The sequence below is a fragment of the Dipodomys ordii genome, unplaced genomic scaffold (genome assembly GCF_000151885.1).
Source record: "Dipodomys ordii isolate 6190 unplaced genomic scaffold, Dord_2.0 Scaffold216, whole genome shotgun sequence".
Taxonomy (NCBI): domain Eukaryota; kingdom Metazoa; phylum Chordata; class Mammalia; order Rodentia; family Heteromyidae; genus Dipodomys; species Dipodomys ordii.
In genome coordinates, this window is record NW_012267432.1 from 498,696 (window position 1) to 504,775 (window position 6,080).

The following is a 6,080-nucleotide window of genomic DNA, read 5'->3' on the forward strand; positions in this document are numbered from 1 at the left end:
CCCCCGCCCCCAGATATTGTCTTGCTTTTGGCATGGGGCCAGCAGCAGGCCATGATCCTCCTACCTATAACCTCTGGAAGAGCTAAGATGAAAAGTATACCCTAGTATGATGAGTTTTTTTGTTTGAGAATGGAGAGTTCTCACTAACTTTTTGCCTGGGCTGGTATGGAGCTTTGATCATTCCTATCTCTACATCTTGAGAACCTGGAAATACAGGTTTAAGCCTCTGTGCTTAGCATTGAGTACTGTTTGTGACCATTTATTGTTGTATTTCTTCCTTTTGCAGTGCTGGTGATTGAACTCAATGCTTTATACATGATAGTTGACCACTCTGCCACTTGAACCATGTCCTCAGTCCAGAAATTTTGTTTTAAAATAGTATAATCTAAATGTATTTTTTTCAGAAAAGTACATAGAATTTAAGATAATCACAAATTAACTCTACACTATAGAATTAATATAGTTCTCTCTCCAAACTTACTTTTACTTTCCAATTAATGAAACATACAGGAGTTTTTCTAAAAAAACATGTGAAAGTTTTGCCTCATTATTGCATTTTCCACATCAATATTACAATTTCAAAGCTGTGGTATCTAATTATTACTGACAATTTTTTGCATAAAATATCCTAGCATTTTTTGTACTTGTCTATGATGCAATAATATTCTCGTCTACTTTATCAAAAAATAAATTTCTTGAAAAATTATTTAGAATAATAATTAATTAGAATATCTAATGCTCTTTTCATAGTCACTAGGCTGTCTTGGAGAGGAGCAATAACTCATTGAAATTGTTCAGATAGACTGTAAAAACAGATATATCCAGATTTAAATCTGCCATATGCCTGGTTGTTATGTTTCAATATTTTTCTATTGATCTTTGAAAAAAATTAAGTATGTCCCATTTCTTGTCTAAAAAACACCAAATAGACATCTGAAGTCATAGACAAATGAAACATAAAAGTACATGTGAGCATTCTTTATATAAATGCTTTAACTTTGTGTCCCATGAGCTTAAAGAAGAAACAACTCTGAAATAATGTTAATAATAAATAATCAATAAATAATCATTAATATCATGAATTTTTTACCCATACTCTCCTGTTTCTACTCATTTACATGTATGGCTACAAACAAGTTGGGTATCAATACATGCATTAGAAAGCTCCCACTTTGATGAGAAGGGATAGGAAGGGGAAACAAAGGAGGAGGCAACAGGCAACAATGTTTGATAAGAAATGTACTCATTACCTTGCCCATGTAATTGTAACTCTTCTGTACAGCATTTTCACAATTAAAAAAAAGAAAGCTCCCTCTCTTTTTACTCTTCCTTTATTGGTTCTATTGATTTTCACACCAGCCTTCCAATTTTAAAGTTCAGAAGTGTCCCCTTGAGCTTTTCCATTAAAGACTCAGTTTAATGGTACAGATATCAGGGGATTTAGGGTTTGAGGATCATGCATACAAGATATAGTAGGATATGATGTTTTTTGACCAACATTCTGAAAATATGGGCAGATTGCCTTCAGCTCATTGTTTTGACATCTAGAATAGATGATCTCCATTACATGATATAAGCTTTCATTTTAGTTAATAAGTTTGAAAGTATACAGTATTTAAGATATAAAATATTACTCATGGTGGGGCACTGGTGCTCACCCCTGTAATCCTAGCTTCTCAGGAGGCTGAGATCTGAGGATCATGATTCAAAGCCAGTGCAGACAGGTATGTCCATGAGAGTCTTATCTCCAATTAACCACCAAAAAACTGGACGTGGAGCTGTGGTAGAACACTAGCCTTGAGCAGAAGCAGCTCAGGGACAGTGCTCAGGCTCTGAGTTCAAGCCCTAAGTCTGGCAAAAATAAAAAGTTTTGAAAATGCATTCTTTTCAAAATGCCCACCCTACATTATTTTGCTGCTTCTCAAAGTAGTTGACTTTTGGAGTATTGAATCTGTCATTCTTCAGGGCAAACCAGGGAAGAAAAACTTGATACCTTTGAGTTGTCACCCATCCTAAGTATGTTAAGAATCCTTTTATGATATATGCAAGCTTACTATTAGAAGAAATTTAACAACTATTATGAATGCTTATACATACACTATGTCTGACAAATAAAAAACTGAGACATATTTAAAGGTGGTGGAGTGAATCCAACTCACATACATAAATAGCAGATGCCCATTAGCCCTGTTAGTCTATATTCCAGCCTAAGAATGCTGGTAGTTTGCTCGTTATCCTATAGTCTGTCTGTCTGTCTGTCTGTCTCTCTTTCTCTCTGTCTCTCCCCACAAACACACAGATTCATTTCAGAAGTAATAAAGAGTGCACAAAAGACCTATGCAGGATAGTAATTAAGAGTATCTACAAGGAAGCAGAGAACAGAGGACTATTCTCCACAAATCCACTCAATGAGATCTTCTCATTTACAGTCTTGGTGTGGCTTTTTAAATTCTGAGCTAACACATAAAATTGGACCAATTTTTGACTTCCATAATTGACTTACAATGCTAAAACATTCATAGCAAATATATTATTAAAAATAAATAATTTTCCAGGCACCAGGCACCAGTCTTGTCTGTAACCCTAGCCACACAAGAAGCTGAGATCTGAGGTTTGCAGTTTGAAGTCATCTTGGGTGGTAAAGTCTTTGAGACGATTATCTCCATTCAATCACTAAAAAAGCTAGAAATGGAGCTGTGGCTCAAGCGGCAGAAAACTAACTTTGTCCATAAAAATCTCAAGGACAGCACCTAAGCCCTGAGTTCAAGCCCTAAGACCATCTAAACAAACAAACAAATAAGATTAAAATGTAGCATACATTACTTCTCTAAATAAACACCTTTATTAATTTGCTTTAATTAATTTGACAAAGAAAATTTTAGGTTATGAAGAGGTCTACATCAATATTGCCTACTGTGTAAGTTTGTTGTTATATTTTTAGTACTGAAACTTTTAACTGGATGAAAAATAAATGAAGGAAATGAGTGGAGTTGCAAGAGATAGTGGAGAATGATGAAGCAGGCAATATTCATCAAGAAGCATTGTACCCAGAAACGGACGTGTTGAATAAACCCCTTTGTACTACTACTTAAAGATAATGTGTTTTTTAATTTAAAAATAGTGTACACTCAGTAAAAATAGATCATAAACAGCTTTTCATACTTACTGTCCATCCTATATTACTTTGCTACTTCCAGAAAGCTACATTTGTCAGATTTTAATCCATCACAATTTGGGCAAAAAGGGGATAAAGTTAATAAAGTGAACAAGAAATGGCTGGATCTCTTAAATTTGTCAACCATGCTTACAAAAGCCAAGTATTATCCTATTAGGAATTTACAGTCTTAATTCATACACTGTTATTCTTATGTAAATCTGATCAAATGTAATATCAAGAAAATGTCTTCTTTATATAATATTGATATTTTTAGTAGGTGTTTGTAAAAATAATTATACCAGTAGATATTTTTTCAAGTTTATTTGGTTCAGTTATGTTCTATTCATTATTGCATTATTGTCTGGTCTGAGCTGCATCAAAAACCAAAACTATATCCAGGACTGAATATGTTACTTAAAAACAAAAGCTAATGTAGAGAAACTATTCTAGTTGTTTACTTTCTATCTACTCCTTAACATTCTTAAATGACTATACATGATGAAAAGTCAAAAAAATATGTATGAGTACAATGTGGCTGGCTATCAGTAGCCTGTAGAGAATATGGGCAAGAGAATCTTCATGACTAAAAATAGAGATACATTTTCAAATTTGTCAATATCGACTAATCTTGATCACAGAAAATAACCTTATAATACTATATTTTTATGCAATCCAGGAAAAGATGCTTATTATATGTCTTTCACTATGTTACCTAATGTCCATAGTGTGAAGTTTCTTATTGTTTTGAATAGACATTTTTGGAATGTATAGTTCCTTCCATGTACATGTAAAATTGAGAGTATTGTCTTAAATATAATTCTAGCCTTCAAAAATTATATCAAAGACATCTGATGGTTAGAAATTATATCTTTAGCTTTAATATTTGCTCTATTAAATTCCATATATTTTTAATAAGCACAGCATTTGAACATGCTGTGTAAAAAGCCATGTAAATAATCAATATTTAGCAGGAAATAGTAGTCACTACGCTACTTGAATAAAAATTACTTTGTTAAGTATGATTTCAACTGTTGTATATCTGGAAATTAGAGTAGTGAGAGGAGAAAAACCTCATATGTAGAGCAGGGAGAATGATGAAAATGGAGATACTGGGGCTGGGAAGGTGGCTCAGTGGTAGAGCGCTTGCCTTGCATGCATGAAGCCCTGGGTTCGATTCCTCAGCACCACATGAGCAAAAAGAAAAAAGCTGGAAGTGGCGCTGTGGCTCAAGTGGTAGAGCCCTAGCCTTGAACTGAAGAGCTGAGGGACAGCGCCCAGGCCCAGAGTTCTGGCCCCACAACTGGACTTCCCCCCTCCAAAAAAAGAAAAGGAAGATCAAGATGCGTTGTGTACATTAGTGTATTGTTGAACGAAAAGCTCTTTCTGCAATTATTAAAGATAATTTAAAATTTAAAAAATAACGTGTCATTTCATCCTCTAATTTGGCTATAATTTTTTGTTGTCCTGTTTCTTGAACAATAGAACTGACCTATATATCCTTAATTGGTACTTAATTGGTAAATACAATGATACTTATGTATAAGAAGGATTATTATTAAACTGAAATGTTAACTGTGAGATGATTAGTGATATATCTTATAATGCTAATGATACCTTATAATGGTAATGATTTCACTGTGCACATGTATCTGCTATGCTATAAACCTCCATTACAAAATACCATTCAGCTTTTGAAAGTTCTAATCAGGGAGTTAAAGGAATGCTAAATTTTCAAATAATAAATTGAGTTATTGTATATTAAAAAGGTAGAGAGAAACAGAATAACATCTCAAAACACGAATGAATAAAAGTATCAGTATATCATGAACACTCAGAACTTTGAAAACATCAAATTAGATGTAGTAGCCATACCAAAAATCAATAAATAAGATAAATCTATTCATATAAATATCTATAATACATATGTCTACAGAAATAGAAATAGAATTTTTTGTTGCCAAGAATGGAGGCAACAATGTGTTGGTTATGTGGTGTCCTCACAGGTGTATTTTTAAAATATTCTGGGATTACACATTAGTCATATGTGTTCTGCACATCTGAGCACTGAACTTGCTTAGCTAAATTTTATATTGCTAAAATGATTAATTTTATGGCATGTTAACAGTAACAAAAATAGAATAAAGCTGTCCTCTAGTTCTGCAAAAAATTATACATTATACAGAAAAAGAAAATTGTTAAATAATTGATATACTATGCCCTTTTATTCAATCTTGAAAATTCAGAGTATTTCATGAAGTAGCTCAATTTATAATAATGAAAAACAGTGTAATTTCATTTTGTTAAATAGTGTTATTCAAATGTATATCAGAATGATACATAACATTTGTTAGGTTTTTAAGGAGAGGAGGGCGAGTAAGAACCACACCACGCAGGTGGTATCCAGGTAAGGGGTAGGTTTATTCATCGTTCTGGCTGGCACCAGAGGGCGTGAAAGAGGCTGGAAAGAGGGCGTGTGGCCCTAGGCGTGGGGAAAGGTGTGGCCACATCGAATCCAGATGTGACCTCAGCGGATGCAGATGTGACTTCTTCCATGTGTGCCAGTTGCCTAGGTAACACAGGTACTGGGCGAAGACTTTGCTGAGAGGAGGGTGGAGTCTGCTGGCCATCCAGGAGCGGACCTTACAGCATCTATATGTAGATATAGACATTATAGAATTTAACAATTGATTTTATGCTACGTAAGTTTGTGAGGCTAGTCGCATTGAAAGGCAAGAGAACTGAATCCTAAAGTGCAGATGAACAACAAGGGAAATCCTGGTGCTGTTGGCTGAGCTAACTCAGGAAGCTGACATCTGAAGATTGCAGTGGATTAGAGTTCTTGATTATAGCCATTCTAACTGGGGTGAGGTGGTATCTCAATGTTGTTTTGATTTGCATTTCTTTTATGGCTAGAGAGGTTGAG